The sequence below is a fragment of the Callorhinchus milii genome, unplaced genomic scaffold (assembly GCF_018977255.1).
Source record: "Callorhinchus milii isolate IMCB2004 unplaced genomic scaffold, IMCB_Cmil_1.0 Scaffold41, whole genome shotgun sequence".
Taxonomy (NCBI): Eukaryota; Metazoa; Chordata; class Chondrichthyes; order Chimaeriformes; family Callorhinchidae; genus Callorhinchus; species Callorhinchus milii.
The window spans coordinates 445287-467725 of record NW_024704782.1 but is presented as its reverse complement, the minus strand read 5'-3'; the positions used below and the strand labels follow the sequence as shown (position 1 = coordinate 467725).

The 22439-nt window shown below is 44.6% G+C and overlaps 1 pseudogene; it reads left to right on the top strand.

Annotated features, from left to right (window-relative positions):
* The first annotated feature begins 1649 nt into the window (after positions 1-1649).
* On the top strand, positions 1650-22108 carry LOC121851467 (annotated as a pseudogene).
* The last annotated feature ends 331 nt before the right edge of the window (positions 22109-22439 follow it).

Sequence of the window (22439 nt, the reverse complement as noted above, 5' to 3'; positions counted from 1 at the left end):
AGGGACAATGGCGGTATGGATACAGAACTGGTTGGGAGACGGAAAGCAGAGAGTGGTGGTGAACGGCTGTTTTTCTGACTGGAGGGAAGTGTGCAGTGGTGTCCCCCAGGGTTCAGTATTGGGACCACTGATGTTTCTGATCTATATAAATAATAATAATAATAATAATAATCCTTGCATTTGATATAGCGCTTTTCACGTCGGGAGGACGTCCCAAAGCGCTTCACAGAACACACTGTAAAGTGAATTGACTGTATATTTGTGGGCAAACACGGCAGCCAATTGCGCACAGCAATGTCCCACAAACAGTCGTAGATTGAAAATGACCAATTTATTATTGTTTTTTTTGGTTTTGGAGGGATTATTATCAGGTGTGTGGAGTAAGGAAACTTGCCCAAGGTTTCGCCCTCTGCCTGGAATTGAACTCAGGTCTCTCACTTGCAAAGCGAGTGCTCTAACCACTGAGCTACAGGACTCCACAAAATGACCTGGATTGTGTAAAGGAGCACAATTTACAAGTTTGCAGATGATACTAAGCTGGAAAAGTAGTAAACAGAGAGCAGGTTAGTAGCAGACTGCAAATGGACATAGACAGACTGGTAAAATGGGCAGACACGTGGCAGATGGAGTTTAATGTGGAGAGATGCAAAGTGGTGCATTTGTGAGGAAGAATGAGGAGAGGCAATATAAGCTGATGGTACAATCTTAAAAGGGGAGAAGGAACAGAGAGACCTGAGGTTCATATATGTAAATCTTTGAAGGTGGCCGGACAGGTAGATACAGCTGTTAAAAAAGCGTCCGGGATACTGGGCTTTATAAACAGGGGCATAGAATACAACAGTCAGGAAATTATGATGAACCTTTATATAAAACACTGGTTAGGCCTCAGCGAGAGACTGTATTTAGTTCTGGGCACCACACTTCAGGAAGGATGTCAAGACATTGGAGAAGGTGCAAAGGAGATTTTCATGGATGTGATGATACCAGGAATGAAGGACTTCAGTTATCAGGAGAGGCGAGAGAAGCCAGGATTATTCACTTTTGGAGCAGAGAAGGTTAAGAGGAAACTTTATAGAAGTTTTCAAAATTATGAGGGGATTCGATGGGGTGAACAAGGAGAAATTGTTTCCACTGGTGAGTGGATCGGTAACCCAAGGATACCGATTTCAAATAGTTGTTAAAACAAACCGGGGAGAAATTTTTCACACAGCGAGTTGTTCAGATCCGGAATGCATTGCCTGAAAGGCTGGTGGAAGCCAATTCGATAATTCTTTTAAGAGAGTAGATAATTATTTGGGGAGGAAAAGTTTGCAGGGCTATGGGGAGAGCGCGGGGAAGTGGGATTGAATTGGATAGCTCTTTTCAAGGAACCGACACAGAGCACAGACTCGATGGGCTGAATGGCCACCTTTTGTTCTGTATAATTCTATGTTTCTATGAAGTCACATTAACGCCTGTAAAATAATGGTTCCATAATAGTGGAATTGATGGTGGGCCTAAAACACTTCAGAATTAGGTAAGCAGATCCTTTCATCTGATAGAGGGATCCAAAACAAATGTTTTCAAATTAAAGTTAGGGTGGCAAGGAATTAGATTGTCATCACTCAGGTGGCAGCGGGGAGGCGAGAATGTGGAATGCACTCCCCTAGATGGCTGTAGAAGCAGGATCAATTGGCATGTTTAATGGGAGTGAGGTGGATAATTGAGAAGTGAGATTGTTAAGAGGTATTGAGAAAAAGCAGAGAATTGGGAATAAATGATGTGCTGTAATCCAGTAAACTGGCAGAACAGGGTTGATGGGCTGACCAGCCTCCTCCCATTCCTGAGAACCAATGCTGTATATTCAGAAGTTTGCTACAATGTGTACGTGAGCAGAAGGGGGCACTATGTTTTGGGGACCCCAGAGTGAGCGTTGGGATAACTGCTGGAGTCTAAACAGCTTAAACCGCATAGTTTGCCATTGAGAGCACTATCTGGCAAGCTTTCCCACTGCTTTTCCAGCTAGAAGTACCCTACCATTTAGGATTTGATTGCAGATTTAAGGGAATTTGAGTGGGAAGAATCTCTGCCCCCAGTGACTGGTCTGCCCTTCCAGGTCCTGCTGATGAGTCCAGCTGTCATCAGCAGTGCCCTGGAATACTGCGGACCTGCCTGGCTCAGGAATCGCACAAGAGACTGCCACAAAGGGTGGACTCAATTCTGACATTCTGTCACCAAATATGTCACCTTGGAACCAGTTCAGCTCCAAGGAGACCCACTTACCTTCCCCAAAAGTTAATAGTCACCAGTTGGTCATCTCACTGGGAGAGGTAGTGCGCTCTCTTGCTGATGTTTTCATTTGTTGGTTTTCCAGCACTACACATCAACAGCCACCAGGGTGCCAGGTACCTAGTGCAGCTGAGGGAAAGCGTGGGAGAAAACCTGCCTATCTACCATACAATCATGTCAGCATCAGTGAGCAAGTAAGTAAGGGAAGCCAAAGGACAGGAGAAGAAATATACATTGTAAATCTTGGCTCAAAAAGCATTGGAAACCCACATCACAATATGCCTTTCACTCACGATATCAACTTTATGATCTCCAGTCAGATTGCTCCCTTTCACTCACAAATAACTGATTGGCCAGTGACTACATTTTTTCATGTACGACACAGTACAGGGTGTGCGCAAAGTCCTGTTTACCTCCAGTTACGTCGGAGGAGCTGAAACAAGCTATCAGATATATTTTGCACTCTGCAACCTCCTAACTCCCTACTAACCCGCCCGTTCCCACCGCTCAGCCGGCTCCGGCCTGCTCCGCATCCCCTGACCTGCCCTCCCCACCATTGGCGGGAGAGCCTTCAGCATCTCTGCCCCAACCTTTGGAATTCCATCACCCAATTACTCCGCCTCGCCCCCTCTTTAGCCTCCTTCAAGACCCGCCTCAAGACCCTCCTCTTCGACCATGCCAACGGCCACCCCCTTCCCCTCCCTCCCTTCTCCCTTCCTCACCCCAGCTCGGGTGTGAAATGCTCTACACTACCTTGGGACATCCGCCCGACGTGAAAGGCGCTATACAAATGTAATGTTGTTGTTGCACTCCTCACTCCATCCATGCTACGGAAGATGTTGCATGATGGATCATTATCTGCCATGAACATGATGGCGCTCACACCAAACCTCTGGCATCTAAATACAGTTAAACACTTGTGTTGAATACAGTTAAGTACCTCTAAATTTAATTATCATCATCCTTGCCCATGTTTCAGTTCTAGTTCAATGCACTGTAGAAAAAAGACTTGGGGGTAACAGGACTTTTGGAGACCCTGAAGAAAACCATTCAGCCCATTATTTTGTGTATTTTCTCTTCCAGGAAGCCATTCTTTCTCATCCCCTGTTCTTTCCCCATCCTTGTAGCTCATCTACGCCAACTCCCTGCTTGTTGGCCTTCCAAACTTTTCCCTCCACAAGCTGCAGATCATCCAGAACTCTGCAGCTCGTGTCCTCTCCCACACCAGGCTCCGTGACCTCATCACCATCGCCCAGCTCCACTAGCTCCCCATCCCCCAGAGGATAGAGTCCAAAATCCTTGTCTTCACTTTCAAGGTCCTCCAAAGCCTTGCTGATTTTTGCCTCTGTGACTTAGAAAGTTATGCTTAAGGCTTAGTTGAGGAAGGGCAGGAGGAGGAGAAGGGCAGAGCATGTAGATCTTAAAGAGGAGAGGACCAATGATAGATCCCTGGGGAGAACCATAAGTGAAGGTACGGAGGTGGGAAGAGAAGTAAGTAAAAGTGAAACCAGGATAGGACAGAAACATGAAGGTGCCGCTGAGAGGAGAGTCAATAGAGAAGGATAGCCTGATGGATGTTCTCAGGGGGGGGCACAGAGATCACCAACTTGCATTTATATAGAATTTTTTGCGGGTTTGCATCTCAGAGCACCTAACAGTGCTGGAGCTTGACACTGAGCTGGGGAGGGGCCGCTGACAGATGGCAAATGGAGGAAATTTGCCTCATTCGTGGAATTGACCAGGGCAGTCTGGGTATTGTGGATTGGCTAATGCAATTAACTGCCTCAGATTCCGCAAGCATCAATGGAAGTCAGTGACCAATTTTATTTGAGGAAAAGGTTGGAAGGGAGCAGTTTATAAGGACAAGCAGAGAAGAGGGTGGGGAAAGAAAGACAAAGGAAAAATTTTGATTTTTCTTTTAATTATTTCGGGAGGACACGTTTTCAGGGCTATGGGGAGAAAGCAGGGGCGTGGGATTGATTTTCGTAGCTCTTTTCAAAGAGCCGGCACAGACACGATGTGACTGAATGGCCTCTTTTTGTGTTGTATAATTCTGTGACTATGATCATGAGGTGAGGACAAGAGATGATGAGATCAGAGGTGTTGATGGTGCACTAAAGTTTTTTCTTTGTCATGAAATGCAGCAGCCAGTTGCACACAGGAGTCCCACAAGCAGCCAAGGAGTGAGTGACCAGTTTTATTTAGGGGATTGTTGGCCAGGACACAAGGAGAAACTCCATTCTCTTTTCAAACGATGCTTTGCGACAGGACCTCAGTTTAACACCTCATCCAAAGGATGGAGCCTCTGACAATGCAACACCCTCCCAGCGCTGTATTGGAGCGTCATTTTAGACTGTGATCCTGATGTGGGGCTTCAAGGCACAACCTTCTGACTCAGAGGTGAGAGCGCTACCACTGAGCCAGGCTGACAGTGTTACTGAAAATGATTTTCTTTGCCTTTTCCTCTATGATACTTGTCCCTCTCTCACCCCTCTCCATTGCGTGTTGAGAACCCCGCTGGCTCCTCCATTGTACCACAAACAGCTTCTCCTCTAGCCCCCGCAGCATCTTGTGCGGTGTTCCTCAGGGATCTGACCTTGGACCCCTCCTCTTCAATATCTATATGCTCCCTCTTGGTGACATCATCTGCAGACATGGGGTCAACTTCCACATGTATGCAGATACCCCAACTCTGCCTCCACACTTGGCTCCAGGACCCACTGCTGTGCTGACAGAATGTCTGTCAGACATCAAGTCCTGGCTGAGAGCTAATTTTCTCCAGCTGAACGTCAACCAAGACCGAGGCTCTCCTGATTGGCCTCCGTCAGCGCCTCCTCACCTCAGGCGCTGACAACATCACCATCCATGGTTGCACACTCCATGTCCAGAACGCTGGCATCTTGTTTGACCCTCAACTATCCTTTCTACCCCACATCCGTGCCATGACCCGTTCTGCCTTCCACCACCTCCGCAACGTCGCCCAGCTCCGCCACTGCCTCACACCGCAGGCCACCAAAATCCTCATACATGTTTTCATTACATTGAGGCTTGACTATGCAAATTCACTGCTGGTCAATCTCCCAGCTCCTCCCTCCATAGGCTGCAGATCATCCAGAACTCTGCAGTCCGCATCTTCTCCCGCACTAGGTAACCCTATCACCCATCCTCGCCCAACTCCACTGGCTTCCCATCACACAGAGAATACAGTTCAAGTTCCTGATCCTCACCTTTAAATTCCACTATGGTCTTGCTCCCCCCTACCTCTGCAAACTCCTAACTCCCTACCACCCTGCTCGCTCCCTCCGCTTAGCGGGCTCCGGCCTGCTACACGTCCCCCATCTCGCTCGCCCCACTATTGGGACGCATTCTTCTGCCATTATTCTCCCACCCTCTGGAACTCCATCCCGTAGTCCCCTCCCTTGCCACCTTCAAGACAATCTCAAGACCCTCCTCTTTGACTGTGCTTTCGATCTGCCTGCTCCCCCCCCCCTCCCCAGCCTGCCCGACCCCAATCCCCAGCTTGGGTCCAAAATTCTGCCTGTCCAGCACCTTGGGATATCCTCCCGATGTGAAAGGCGCTGTACAAATATAATTTTGTTATTTTTGTTGTTGTAATTGTCGAATCACAGCAGGAGGGTTAAAGGACGTAATGTTCCCTAACAGAACTCTCATATCAACCGAAGAAATCACACCTGATTCTTTCATTTTATGGTTCCATGCTGTGCCAAAAGCAACAGGGAATATACACCATGGTCAATCACTCTCTTACTTTGGGTTTGAAGCCCACATCAAGGATTGGAGTTCTACACTCCAGGGTAACGCTCCAGTGCAGTATCGGTGGTGGGGGGGGGGAGCAGTGCATTGCTGGAGACGCAATCAAACAAATCAAACTTCAGAGTCCCTTGTACAGGTTGAATATTAACATCTTTAAGTCTTGGACACCGAGCAGCTGAGGTGACCGTAGATATAGTCGACACGCAATTTGTCAGACCATAATAATTCTATAATGTAATAATACTTGCACCTAACGTCAGGAGGACATTTCAAAGCGCTTTACAGGAATTTACTGTAAAGTGCAGTGATACTGTATTCTCAGAGAAATACGACAATTAATTTGCAGACAGTAATGTCCCACAAACAACCATGAACTAATGAACAATTTTATTTTGGGGGATTGTTGACTAGACACCAGGAGAGGGAAACTCGGAATGGGACTCAGTTTATTTTTTTGAAGGGATTATTACCCCCGGAAAAGGGACCCACCAATCAACTTAACCAGGGAGTCCTGTAGCTCAATGGTTAGAGCACTCGCTTTGAAGCGAGAAACCTGTGTTCGATTCCCCGCAGGGTGAAACCTTGGGCAAATTTCCTTACTCTACACAACTGATAATAATCCCTCAAAAAAAAATTGGTCATTTCAATCCACAACTGTTTGTGGGACACTGCTGTGAGCAATTGGCTGCCGCATTTTGCCCACAAATATACAGTCAATTCACTTTACAGTTTTATGTGAAGCTCTTTGAGACGTCGAGAAGGCGTGAAAAGCGTTATATCAAATGCAATGATTATTTTTAGTAGTAGTATTAACAACCAGGTACCTACTTACTGATAGGTAAACAGAGGCATGGGGAGAAAGGAAATTTCGCCCTACCTGGGAATCGAGCCCAGGTCGTCTCACTTGCAAGGCAAGTGCTCTAACCACGGAACTACAGTAGAGAATTTAGCTCAGGTATTTTTAATGTGAATTTTTGTTTTCATGCTCTCCAAGATTTCTATCAATCTTCTCTGTTCTAATGAAAACAGGCCCAGTTTGCAGATTTTTTCTGAGGTGTAGTGCTCGAACCTGAGAACCTGTCTACTTGCCTGTCAGTCATCAAAGATTGGATGAAGATCAACTTCCTGCAGAATTGTGAGATCTGACTGACCTCTGGTCACCTGAACGATTGCCACAAAATATACAGTCAATTCACTTTACAGTATATTCTGTGAAGAGCTTCGAGATGTAGACAATGTCTCAAAGCTCATGATGACCAGCTAGGACGTGGAGGAACTGATCAGTCATGCATTGGAAAAGGAATCCTCCAACTCAGCAGCAATTCACCCTGCAATTGACCTTGGGACAGCCTCCCGACATGAAAGGCACTGTAGAAATGTAAATTGTGTTGTTGTTGTTGCAAGTCAAAGCCTTAAAGATGGACAAGCAGCGTCAAGCTTGTCAGACAAGTTTCTCAATGGCAAACTGTGCAGCACAACACACAACACACATTCTGTGTCCAGCACACATTCTGGAGTTCTCAAGTTTTAGCTTGCATGCTCCTAATAATCTCTGGATTAAGTATAAACTGGATGTGTGGGGCAAGAATGCTCATTTCATTTAGTCACAGGTAAACATCCATGTGTAGGTACCATGAATATGTGGAACTGTATCTAGGTTGGAGACTCCTCAGGGCTCTGACAGCCTCTTAGCAATAAAAAAATTGCATTTATATAGCCATGTAGTTAACTTCCATATGATGCCCAAATCTTTTCTACTTCTTGTCTTGATCGCAGGTTCATTACAATAATAATAATAATAATAATCCTTGCATTTGATATAGCGCTTTTCACGTCTTCTAGACGTCCCAAAGCGCTTCACAGAACACACTGTAAAGTGAATTGACTGTATATTTGTGGGCGAAACGCGGCAGCCAATTGCGCACAGCAGTGTCCCACAATCAGTCGTAGATTGAAAATGACCAATTTATTATTGTTTTTGGTTTTGGAGGGATTATTATTAGGCTCTGTGTGGAGTAAGGAAACTTGCCCGAGGTTTGGCCCTGCCCCCCCGGGGATTGAACTCAGGTCTCTCACTTGCAAAGCGAGTGCTCTAATCACTGAGCTACAGGACTCCACATTGATGTTTGGTCTATGTGCCTGTCAGTCAACAAAGATTGGATGAGCATCAACTTCCTGCAGCTTAACATGGACAAGATCCTCATCTTCTGCAAAGATCTGACCCCTGGTTTTGGCCTCCTCAATCTTCTGGTCTCTCAAACTCACCAAACAAGTGTGAAAACTAGACGTCTGACTTGATCTTTAGATCCCGCCCTTCTTCACATTCAATCTCTGACCAAGAGTGCCTTCCTGTACCTCCACCATATTGCCCTCATTTGCCCTATATTTTACACTGGATGCCACCAAAACCTATAACTGCTCTTTTATAACCTCCCACCATGACTTCAGAAACACTGCTTATTGATCTCTCCAGTTCCACCATCCACAAGATACAACTAATTCAAACCTCCAGATCCGTAACCTCACCCACACTAAACTCTACACGCCTATCACCACATTCTATTCCAGGCACCATAGTCTCCTAGTCTCCCAGCGAATCCATTTCAAGCTCCTCATTCTTACCTCTACATCCACATGCATAGAAATGCCCTTGTAAGCATACAGTATATGTTCATGCCTTGGCACATCTCTATCTTTCTAATCTTCTTATACCCCAGCTATCTCAAGCTTTTTGCATTCCCCACCCAACCTAATAGTTAAGGTAATAGATTCCAAGCCCCTGGAAACCTCAGAACTCCCTCCCTCTACCCTCTACCTCTCCCCCTATATATGCATCTTCAATTCTTGCCTCAAAGCCAACCACTTCAATCTTGCCTTTGGTTACATTGTCTCTACCCAACTTGGTGTCCCAGCACTGTAAAGCGTTCCAAGCCATTATTCTAAGTGAAGAGTGCTATATAAATAGAAGTTGTTGTCTTGGGCATGGTGATGGCTTCCAGCATGTGTCACACCTGGCTCCCCAATCAATAAAACAGAGATATCTGTTCAATGATTGGTGTCTCTCGGTCCTCTCTCCCTCAGGGATATCTGTCCACTGTCTCTCACACCACTCCCTCAGCCTCTGTTTAACATGATGGTGATTTGGTATGTTTTCTGTTGGAATTTTCTTGTTATTTCCTCATTGTTTCGTGTCCTTCGCTCCTTTGCGTGTTACATTGCCCGCTGGCTCCACCATGGTAATTGGCAATCTACAGCAGGAGGGTTAAAGGATGTAATGTTCCCTAACAGGACTCTCATATCAAATGAAGATATCACTCCAGATTCTTTTTGATTCTTTAATTTTATGGTTCCATGCTGTGCCAAAGGCAATATAGAATATGCACCATGGCTATCTGAAGGTGTGGCAGATTAACTGAGTTACTCTCTCACTTCTGTCTCAGAGGCTTGTGGGTTCCAGTCTCAAGTCAGAGCTTAACAGAGTTGAAATTCTGGTAGCTAAATGTTGCCAGAATGAATCTCCTTCTAAGTATTTTCACAACCTCAAACGTTCAAAAAATCTGCGTTAAATGTGCATTTAATTTAATACCTTGCAGCAAATAACCAATATTTTAACACCATTGTTAATTCCAGCTTGGCAAAGGTTAGTTTAGACTGTTGCAAATTTCAACCCCACATGAGGCCATAGAGCTACCAGTCCAGGATTATTCCACAAAATGATTGAACAAGAAAGCAAGGAAATTGATGTGGTTGCGTTTTTATTCGAGGCAATGGAAAGAATAATTGGCATTCAGGAGTAAGTGAATAATTTCCTCCAATATGTTTGAAGCCATTTGGTCGCTAAAGACTACATCATGAATCAGGTGGTTATTCGCTACTCTGTCATGTCCCACTCTGAATGTTCCCCATAATCCCTATGATGAAGCTGATTCTGCTGATATCTACCTTCCTCATTTAGCATGTCCCAACACCCAGCCCCTGATGACCATTTTGAACAGTGGCTTTCCAAATTGGCAGCTTTATACCGAACATTCGGAAGATCAATTTGTATTTGATCAGCCTGGTGTTTTACACATGCAAGTTCTTCTATCCTTACAATACAATACAAAGTTACATTTGTTTAACGCTTTTAACTCCGGAAGGACGTCACAAGTTGCTGAACAGTCGGATTTGGACCTAAGCTGGGGGTCAGGGTGGGTGGAGGGCAGGGAGGGTAAGAAGGTGACTGAAGGCTTGGTCGAAGACGAGAGTTTTAAGATGCTTGAAGGAGCCAAGGGAGAGAGCGAGGCAAAGGGAATTGGGATGGAGTTCCATAGGGTGGGGACAGAAAGGCTGAAGGTTACCAAACCTTTACACATGCAAACCCTTTGCTGTGGTTAATAATCTCCAATCTACAGACATGGACATTTTCCTATGACTGGAATGAAATCCACACTCTCTCCCTAGAGGGACCTTGCTCTAACTAATTCTGGAGAATATTAAGCACAGGCTTGCAAGAGCTGAGGCAGTTATGTAGAGCAGTGCCTAGCAGTGCAGCATCAGCAGCTCAATCCAGGGCCTCATGTGAGGGGCCATGGCAAATGGATGTGACCATAGTGTAGCCGGAGGCGTCCCTCCCTGAAACCGCGTCTTGTGTTTACCACAAATCCAGACAACAAGTTCAAGTACCTTGAAAAGGAAAGGCAGCTTAGAGATGGGTCGGTACCTTGAGAGCATAGAAGGATCAGGTGAGAGTTTTTTGAGGGGGTGTTGATAAGAGTAGTTTTGAAGGAAGTGGGAATTGTGTCTGTCGAGAGGGAGAAGTTCAAGGTCTCTGCTAGCAGGGGGAAAGAAGTGGTAGCTAAGTGGTCAGGTGAGGGTTGGGGTGGAATCAAGGGAACAGTTGGTGTATTCATGCAAGAGATGAGGGAGGAGAAGAATGCTGGCTGGGGTGGGGGAGCAGAATCGAGGCATCAGAGTGGATCCTCTTAATTTTGGACCCTAAGACATCCATTATTTTCTTACAACCTCTCTATGTGTTGTATTTTTTAGGAACTCGCATTGATACCATCCGCCAGTTCTTCCAGATTCTCCCAGAGGGGCCCATTCCTCAAAGCTGCTCTGAGGAAGGAGATGGAGAATCATAGAATTATACAGCCATTCGGCCCATCATGTCCATGCCGGTTCTTTGAAAGAGCTGTCCAAATAATCCCACCTCCCCATTCTCTCCCCATAGCCCTGCAAATTTGTCCTACCTACTTCTCCCTTGAAAGTTGTTAGCAAATCCTTTCAGGCAATGCATTCCAGATCCCAACAACTCACTGTGTGAAAATATTCCTCCTCACCATCTCCCTGTTTTTTTAACAACTATTTGAAATCCTCTGGTTACTGACCCACCCACGAGTGGAAATAGTTTCTCCTTCTTCACCCTATCGAATCCCCTCATAATTTTGAAAATCTCTATTAAGTCTCCTCTTAACCTTCTCTGCTCCAAGGAGAATAATCCCAGCTTCTCTCGCCACTCTTGATAACTGAAGTCTCTCATTCCTAATATCATTTGTGGAGTCCTGTAGCTCAGTGGTTAGAGCACTCGCTTTGCAAGCGAGAGATCTGAGTTCAATTCCAGGCAGAGGGCGAAACCTTGGGCAAGTTTCCTTACTCCACACAGAGCCTAATAATAATCCCTCCAAAACCAAAAACAATAACAAATTGGTCATTTTCAATCTACGACTGTTTGTGGGACATTGCTGTGTGCAATTGGCTGCCGCGTTCACCCACAAATATACAGTCAATTCACTTTACAGTGTGTTCTGTGAAGCGCTTTGGGACGTCCTCCCGACGTGAAAGGCGCTATATCAAATGCAAGGATTATTATTATTATTATTATTATCATCCTAGTAAATCTTCTTTGCACCCTCTCCAATGCCTTGACATCCTTCCTAAAGCATGGTACCCAGAACTGAACACAGTCTCCAGCTGAGGCCTAACCAGTGTTTTATAAAGCTGCATGATAACTTCCTGACTTTTGTATTCTATGCCCGTATTTATAAAGTATCCAGTATGCTTTTTTAACCAGCTTTGTCAACCTTTCCTGCCACCTTCAAAGATTTACTTCTATGAACCCCCAGGTCTCTCTGCTCCTGCACCCCTTTTAAGGTTGTACCATCAGCTTATATTGCCTCTCCTTATTCTTCTTCCCAAATGCATCACTTTGTATTTCACCACATTCAACTTCATCTGCCACGTGTCTGCCCATTTTACCAGTCTGTTTATGACCTCTTGCAGGCTGCTGCTATCCTCACCGATTACTACTTTTCCTAGGATTGCAACATCATTAGGTTGAGGGGAATCCACCTTCGTTGTGTTCATTGACTTTGTCAAGACCTTCGATCTCGTGCCTCATGAGACCCTCATAATGAAGCTAGAAGCCATGGGAATACATGGTAGTGCTCTTGTGCATTTTATGCTGTGATGCGTTGGAAGCTTGTAGGGAGTTGCTTGTACCTACCATGGACCTAGTGAGGGCTCAAACTGGTGCTTGTTGGATGTCAAACGACCAACTAATGATTATCCTCCTTGGGGGAGGTAAGCGGATTCCTGAACTGGCTCCAAGATGACATGCCTGGCAGTGGAATGTCAGATTCAAGCCAGCTCTCTAGCAATCTCAGTACTTCAGTTTCTGAGTCAGACAGTTCCGCAGCATTTCAGGGCACAGCTGATAACAGCACAGCCAGTCTGGCTCATCAGCAGGACCTGGAAGGGCACACAGTCACTGCAGGCAGAGAGACATCCCACTCAGCTCCTGTTAACCCTGCAAGCTACTTTGGTCACTCAATCCATGACTATTCATAATAATATAATAATAATAATCCTTGCATTTGATATAGCGCTTTTCACATCTTCTAGACATCTCAAAGCCCTTCACAGAATAGACTGTAAAGTGAATTGACCGTATATTTGTGGATGAAACGCGGCAGCCAATTGTGCACAGCACTGTCCCACAAACAGTCGTGGATTGAAAATAACCAATTTATTATTGTTTTGTTTTGGAGGGATTATTATTAGGTGTGTACAGTACATTCTATGAAGCACTTTGAGTCGTCTCAAAGACATGATAATGGACTATATCAAATGCAAGGATTATTATTATAAGCCAAAGCCCTAACATGTAGGATAGTCCTAGCTGGACAAGTAGCGGGACAGCTTGCCAAACATCGATATCAATGGCAAGGTTTGTGGTGATTAGACTCTAGCAGTTACCCCAACACACACTGGTGTCCCCAAGCCTTGGCTCTTGCAAACTTGTTCCAAGTACTTTTCAGAATTAGATAACAGGATGTGTCCCTCCAGGATCCACCAATCTATCTTTGGGATTTCCATGTGTAGGTGGGATGTATGGAATTCATAGCTTGGTTTGGATACTTTTAAGCATGGCGATTAGTTTCTGCATGTATCAGACATTAGCCTGACCTCAAAAAATTTTGCATTTGAATGGAGCAGATCCCGGGTTAGATTGTGGCGCCCTCTACAGCCAGACGGCCTGTCAGCACTCATTGTCAAGGCTCACACATGAACAACGGGGTAGGAATCAGCACTTGTGAACCCACACCCCAGAAAGAAAAGGTCACATCAGGAAGAAAGGTGTGAGCCTCTGGGGAGAACATTTTTAAAAATTGGACACTAAATGTAAAAGAAAGAAACAAAGGCTGAGTAAGTATAGAGTGGCTTCAGGGATCTCCATAAGCCGAGAACAGAGGTTACAAGGAATGCAGCACTAACTGCCATCTGTTGGCCATCTCTGACAATTTGGACACAGCAACAGAACCCAACAGAGCATTGTTCTGATGGGTCTGAGTTAATAATTACAGTCTTTACATTCCGTATAGTCTCTTTCACATTGGGAGGACATCCCAAAGAGCTTCACGGGATATACTGAAATTTGCAGTGGTTGTGTGGTTTTTGGGTGAACAGCAAAAACCACCTTGGGAAAGTTTCCTTACTCCACACACCTAATAATAATCCCTCCAAAACAAAACAATAATAAATTGTTCATTTTCAATCCACAACTGTTTGTGGGACATTGCTGTGCGCAATTGGCTGCCGCGTTTCGCCCACAAATATACAGTCTATTCTGTGAAGCACTTTGAGATGTTTAGAAGACGTGAAAAATGCTATAACAAATGCAAGGAGTATTATTACTATTCAGTGTGAATGTTTCTTTTCACTTCAGATGGCTAAGGCAACATGAGAGGTCAATGCAGTGACCCAAATAAGTTTCACCCATTTGAGCTCTGGATGTGGAACCACTAACAAAGCATCAGGATTGGCACACATCTCACCTGGTCAGTCTCAACTCATGCTGTCTGGATCCCAGATGTATCACTCTCATTCAAGCACTATCTGCTGCACCCTTCATAGGAGCTTAATCCTTGCATTTGATACATAGCGCTTTTCACGTCGGGAGGACGTCCCAAAGCGCTTCACAGAACACACTGTAAAATGAATTGACTGTATATTTGTGGGCGAACGCGACAGCCAATTGCGCACAGCAATGTCCCACAAACAGTCGTGGATTGAAAATGGCCAATTTATTTTTGTTTTTGGAGGGATTATTATTAGGTGTGTGGAGTAAGAAAACTTACCCAAGGTTTGGCCCTGCCTGGAATTGAACTCAGGTCTCTCACTTGCAAAGCGAGTGCTCTAACCACTGAGCTACAGGACTCCACAAAGTCTCAGAGGCTCAGAGCTCAGAGGCAGACTGGCCTGGCAACTCAGACATCATGGACTCTGTTCTCCCCGATTGAACCTCTTATCTGTTCTCGCTTGGAGCTCCCTCTGGCTACCATTGTTCATGCTCTTGGAAATCTGCTGAGTTCTCCTGCCTTCTTGCTCAAGCAACACAACATCCTAATTTGAGGTGGTTTGATGTCATCCAGGGACTGAAAGTATCCCAAGCTGGGAATTTGCCTCTCAAAATATACAGTCAAGTCACTTCACAGTGTATTCTATGAAGCGCTTTGAGACGTCTTGAAGATGTGATGAGACGCTATATCAAAAGCAAGGATTATTATTATATTCTGGATCTGTGACCGGACATTAAGGAAACATGGATCTTTACTTTCTTCCAATGAGTTTCTGATCTACTGAAAGTCTAAAGATATTTCTACACAATTTACAAATGGCAAAACCAACAAGAACATAATCTTAAACAAAATAACAAAATACTACGAATGCTGGAAATCTGAAAACAAAAACAAAAGTTGCTGGGAACAGGTCAAGCCTCTATGGAGAAGGGAAAGTGAGTCAACGTTTCAGGTCAACGACCTTCTGTCAGAACGTAATAAGTAATAAGTTTAAGTAACCATGCGAGTGCGGTTGCACTAAGGTGGATGAGGGTTGAAAAGGGGGTGGAATAGGATGGTGTTATCAACTGTCGAACACGGTGGAGAGGTCGAGGAGAACTAGGTAGCAGAGGGAGCCATGGCCACAGAGAGAGAGGACGTCTTTTGTTACTTTAACCAGCGCTTCTTTTTGCTGTGGGCAGGGAGAACACCGGCTGGAGAGTTCAAATAGGGAGTGGAGAGAGAGGTTTTGCGAAGTTGATTTGCAACAACTTTGGCCAAGAAGGGCAGATTTAAGATGGGTGTGAAGTTTTTTTGAGGTTGGAGAGATTGAAGACAGGTTTTTTTAAGAAGAGTGATGACAGCAGTTTTGAGGGGGCAGAGCCTGACAAGAGGGATTGAGGCAGCTGATGGTGGGCTTCATCTGGGTGATGGTGGGGGAAAGGAGAGATAGGGATAGAGACAAAGGAGTGTAGGATAGGCTGTGGTAGGAAGAGAGGGTGATAAAGGAGGCATAAGGGCAGGGGAAGTGGGGTGGGTGGGAGAGGTCAAATGGTGATTTTGTGCAGATTTTTACCAATGACTCAATTTTTACACTGACGAAAGCCAACACAGGATTTGGTTTGTGTGTCCTTATTTCCTTAAAAAGGAAAAATTTGCAGGGCTATGGTGTAAGAGCAGGGCAGTGGGACAAACTGATAGCTCTTTCATAAGAACGCAAGAAATAGGAGCATGAGTAGGTCATTCTGCCCCTCGAGCCTGCCCCGCCATTTAATAAGATCATGGCTGATCTACTAATCTAATTCCATTTACCCGCCCTATCTCCTTGTCCCTTAATCCCTTTAGTTTTTAAAAATCTATCGATCTCAGCCTTGAATATGTTCAATGACTGAGATTCCACAGCCTTCTGGGGTAGAGAATTCCATAAATGTTTTCTCAACTCAGTTATAAAAGGCTGACCTTTAATCCTGCAACTATAACACCTAGTTTTAGATTCTCTACCCAGGGGAAACAGTCTCACAATATCTACCTTGTCAAGACCGTTATAGGATGAACCCCTGTCATTTCTTCTTATAGGTTTTACCTCTAATCACATCAAATTCTTCTATATTCTAGAGAATATAGGCATGGTCTACTCAACCTCTCCTTGTAGATCAAACCCGCTCATCCCAGGAACCAACCTCGTGAACCTACGTTGCACACCCTCTAAGGTGAATATATCCTTTCTTAGATAAGGAGACCAAAACTGTATACAATATTCTGGGTGCAGTCTCACCAGGGCCCTATACAATTGCAGCAAGACTTCCCTACTCTTGTACTCCTGCAATATACGCTAACTTCTATTAGCCTTTCTAATTGCTTGCTGTACCTGCATACTAACTTTAAGTGATTGGTGTACAAGGACACCTAAATCCCTCTGAATACTAACACTACCTAGCCTCTAGAAAATAATCTGCTTTTCTATTTTTTCTACCTTGGTGAATAATTTCACACTTCCCCCACATTATATTCTATCTGCCACCTCCTTGCCCTCTCACTTAACCTGTCTATATCCCTTTGCATCCTCCTTGTGTCCTCCTCACACCAAACTTTCCCATCTAGCTTTGTATCGTCCGCAAATTTAGATGCATCAAGCTCTATTTCCTCATCTAACCACTGAGCTTCAGGACTCCACTTTTTTATTTAATTATTTAATATGGCACAGAACGATGCAACACCAGGAAGATATAATAATAATAATAATCCTTGCATTTGATAAAGCGCCTTATCACGTCTTTAAGACATCTCAAAGCACTACACAAAATATACTATAAAGTGAATTTTGTGTATAATTGCACAAAGCAGTGTCCCGCAAACAGTTGTCGATTGAGTGACCACATTCTTTAGGAATTATAATTTTTGTGGGCGAAACTTGGCAGCCAATTGCACACGCCAATGACCCACAAAGAGTCATGGATTGAGTGACCAAACATGGTGGAACCATGTGTTGTCATGTGAAGAAATAGAAATGGCCAGTTCCTCATGTCACCATGTGGGAGACAGTGCCATTAACTCGGACACGCTACAGTTTTTCATTCATGGGAACAGTCAGATCCAGGAGTGGGATTACTGTGTTTGGAATCAAAGCTCCCAGCCTATATAAGAGCTGAACCTGGATTTCCCAATGTTTCCCTGGCACCGGCATTCTGTTAGGCTCTAAACAAAACTAATTTCTTGCTTAGTCGAGTAACTTTCTCTGAGAACAGAAGAGTGAAGACTAAAATTGAATGCCTTTAACATACAATATATCTAGTTGATACAAAATTAAATAGCATAATGGACAACACTCTAATTATTCTCCACACTCACCCCAAATAAGCTTACAAACACATTAATGGATGGGATTCATCAAGACCATGTATCATGGCAATTAAATAGAACCTTGGGGGTTATTTAACCCATTTATAAATGAATTGCTTGCATCTCTGCATGTTAACCTTCACAGTGCTATGGGAGCCAACGGCTGTGTCTCCATGTTATCAGGTGTGAGCTGGAGAGAGTAAACACGGGAAGAGAGGCCTCTCCTCCCACTCAAGCCTGCACCCCAGCTTAGCCTGGCACAGTGGTAGCACCCTCACCCCCCCAAGTCACAAGACTGTGAGTTCAAATCCCACGTCGAGACTTGGAATCACATTGTTTAGACTCTGACACTCCAATGCAATGCTGGGTATATTGCATTGTAGGGAGCGTCCCACAAACAATCGTGGATTGAAGTGACAATTTATTTTATTTTTTTGGAAGGAATTATTACTCCAGAAAAGCAATCCGCACCAACCGACTAACAACCGGGTTCCTAGTTACTGCTAGGTAAACAGAGGCGTGTGGAGTAAGGAAACTTGCCCAACATTTCACCCTGCTGGGAATCAAACACAGCTCCTCTCGCTTGTGTGGCAAGTGCTCTAACCGCTGAGCTACAGGACTCGAGATATTAAATGAAATGAATACATGCCAAATTTTACAATTCCTATTGGACCATTTACGTTAAATTTAATTGAACTTATAAAACACAAAAACACAAATTTGATTAAAATCTCTAAATAACTTGGACCAGGTTGTTGGTTCATTTTGGGAATTTGAACTTACAGTGCATGCTGACACATCCACTGTGTGCTTTTAATGAGATGTTAAACCAATATCCTGTCTGGCTGTTTAAGTGAACATTGAATATCCCATGGCACTATTGAAGAAGAGAAGGTAGTTTCTCCTGGTATCTTAGCCAACAATTAACCAGATTGGCCGTTCTATTCATTTCTAAGTACAGATTGGCTACTGTCTTTACCTACAAATAACACTTGTCACTTAACCAGAAATGGGCATGATTTACATTAGCATCCAAAGAGCAAAACAGATCTCATCAGTCGGCAGAATCCATCTGTTTGTGTTATAACTGAGATCAAGTTTTCCTCTCCAATACGGACTCTCAGAAGATCTCGGAGAGGACCAGTGAAGAAGGTGATCAGGTAAACAGTGGGGATTTCAGGTGTGGGTTTTCCACTGACTCAAGTATCAGTAAACCTCTTCAGCTAATCAGCAATGTAGATGTGTTGTTACAATAGGACTTAGCACAGGGCTGCAATTCTCACCTTTCGGGTCTGGGTTGGTTTCTTGGCTGTGAAATGGAACCATCACTAATATATGCTCTTGAAGTAAGTAAGGTAAGCAAAGATTCTCTGGGCTTGAGCTGGCTCTAAGTTTACATGCCTGGCAATGGAAAGTGGGAATGAAGTTACGCTTCTATGGCAGTTTCAGAAATCCAGTTGCTGAGCCAGACAGCTTCCAAGTTCTCCCAAGACTCTATTATGACAGAGCATCCAGCTCGCAGGCAGAATGTGGAAGAGCAGACCAGACACTGGAGTAGGGATGTCTCCCACTTGGCTCCTGCCAACCTTAGTGATTGCAATGGCAAGACTTTCAGTTTGAGTTGGTTGATCCCACAGTAGTTACCCCAACACTTCTGTGCAAGAGAGTATGCAATCTGTACCAGGCAAAGGACAAGGTCCATGGATTTCAGTGTATCAGACACAGTGGCTGTGCCAAACGCAATGCTATCACTGAGAGTTTGTCGTTCTTTCTGGTCTTCTGTGTGTGTGTGTGTGTGTGTTTTACTATGTGGCTGTTCGCTGTCTGACACCACTTCTCTGCACACAGCATGAAGATCTTTTTGATTCTCTGCATCTTCTTGGCTGATGTAGTGTATCTCAAAGATGTGGGTAAGTCCCCCAAACCAGTGCAGAAATCCGAGACAGCCAGGCTCACACTTGTGCTTGCTGGACTTTCCTCCCTCTCCCACACCAGGCTCCGTGACCCTATCACCCCCATCTTCACCCAACTCCACTGGCTTCCCATCACACAGAGGATACAGTTCAAGATCCTGGTCCTCACCTTCAAAGCGCTCCATGGTCTTGCTCCTCCCTGACCTTTTCCACCTCCTAACCCCCTACCATCCTGCTCGCTGCCTCCGCTCAGCGGGCTCCGGCCTGCTTCATGTCCCCCCGCCTTGCCCACCTCACTATTGGCAGCCGGCCTTCTGCCACTGTGCCCCCACCCCCTGGAACTCCATCCTGAAGTCCCTCTGCCTCGCCCCTCCCTTCCCTTCTTCAAGATCCATCTCAAGACCCTCCTCTTTGACATTGCTTTTGATCTCCCTGCTTCCTCTTGCCCTCCACCCTTCCAGATACCGACCCCCAGCTCAGGTCCGAAACTCTGTCCAGCACCTTGGGTCGTCCTCCCAACATGAAAGACGCTATACACGTGTAATTTTGTTGTTTTTCTTTGACTGTGTCTGCGTTTCTCACACTGGAGCTCATTTACTGGGTAATGTTTCACTGCCTGAGTCTCTTCATTATTCTCGCTTTCTCTCCTGAAGGTCCTGACTTGGGCTAAAGCCTGTTGTCCACTCATGCGCTGCGACAGTCAACTTGGGCTGTGGGTTAGACAGAGCTGTGCTCAGTAGCGTAACGTTCCATAGCAAAGCCAAGTACTATCTTGCTCATACCCTGGCACCTCCCTGCTTACCCCCACAACCTGCTGTCTCCGCTCGACTGGCTCTGGCCTTCAGCATGCTCCCCGTAGCCTCCATTCCACCTTTGGCGGTTGCGCTTTCAGCCATTACATTCCAAAACTCTAGAGCACTCTTCTTCTATCCCTCCATCTTGCCCCTTCCTTCCCCATACCTGAAGACTTCTTTTCGACCATGCCTATGGTCATCTCCTCTTCCTTCTCCGGCTGAGTCATGCTTCACAACCATCAACGCTCTGGGAGGCTACCCTGCAAAATACAAGTTGTTGTTATTCTCTATTCATTATTTAGGGTTTTACAATAAGTCTGTGTTCTTTGACAGAAGGACAGAAAACAGTTTCCTCAAACTGATCCCTTCGTTTCAGATAAAGCTGAAAGCCCTGACTCTGTGCATGAACCTGGCTTCAGAGAACACGAGAAATGAAGGCAGTCTCTTCTCCTATTTATCAGTTAATAACACCCATGAGATTCAGGTGTGGTTCCGCGGCGATGGGGAAACCTCACAGGAATTTGGAAACAAAAAGATGTTTTTCCAGTTGCCAGTCATCAGCGCAATCTTACAGCATATGTGCGTGACCTAGGAGTCAAAAACCGGCCACACCAGGTTCTGGATCAATGGGATACCCACAATCGCCAAGATTTTGGAGCAACATCATATTGTCCCAATCCCAATCCAAGTGGGTTACAACAGAATCTTAATGGAAAAATTTCAGCAAATGAATACTTTGCAGGCGAGGTGACGAATGTCCACATGTGGGATGAAGTCCTATCTCCCTGGAATATAGCCACCATCAGTAACATGTGTTCCCGTGTGGGAGGCAATATTATTAACTGGGAAACACTCGTGGCAATGTTGAAATACAGGATTGGTTTTACTGCAATCATCGTGGAGTCCTGTAGCTCAGTGGTTAGAGCACTCGCTTTGCAAGTGAGAGTCCTGAGTTCAATTCCAGGCAGAGGGCGAAACCTTGGGCAAGTTTCCTTACTCCACACAGAGCCTAATAATAATCCCTCCAAAAACAAAAACAATAATAAATTGGTCATTTTCAATCTACGACTGTTTGTGGGACATTGCTGTGCGCAATTGGCTGCCGCGTTCGCCCACAAATATACAGTCAATTCACTTTACAGTGTGTTCTGTGAAGCGCTTTGGGACGTCCTCCCGACGTGAAAAGCGCTATATCAAATGCAAGGATTATTAAGGATTATTATTATCATGTCTAACTCACTGAGCACTAATCATTTATATCAGCTACAATCACTGCCTGGAAATAATAATAATCCTTCCAAAACAATAATAAATTGGTCATTTTCAATCTACGACTGTTTGTGGGACATTGCTGTGCGCAATTGGCTGCCGCGTTCGCCCACAAATATACAGTCAATTCACTTTACAGTGTGTTCTGTGAAGCGCTTTGGGACGTCCTCCCGACATGAAAAGCACTATATCAAATGCAAGGATTATTATTATTATTATTATTAATCCTTGCATTTGATATAGCGCCTTATTACGACTTCGAGTTGGCTCAAAATGCTTCACAGAATATACTGTTAAGTGAATTGACTGTATATTTTGTGGCCAAAATATTTAGAATGTAAACCCAGCAGCAGAATTTGGTTTGATTAAAGATAAATATATAATTTCTTTCACTGTGCTCTCCCTTTGTGACTTATTAACGTAGTGTGTCTGAACCAGAAGATGACTCTATCCATCATTGACTGTGAGTCGGAGAGAGCAAGCACCCGTTTGTTAGAGTATAGTGTGTTAGGATTCGATTGGTTGGGTTACATTGACATATGTTGTCATCGTTGACATTGTTCTTGCTGTTGTGTCATCATGGTTATTATTATAAATAATATTAATAATCCTTGGATTTGATATAGCGCTTTACCACATCTTCAAGACATCCCAAAGCACTTTACAGAATGTACTGTAAAGTGAATTAACCGTCTATTGTGTGGGTGAAATGCAGCAGCCAATTTTGCACAGCAGTATCTCACAGATAGTCTTGGATTGAAGTG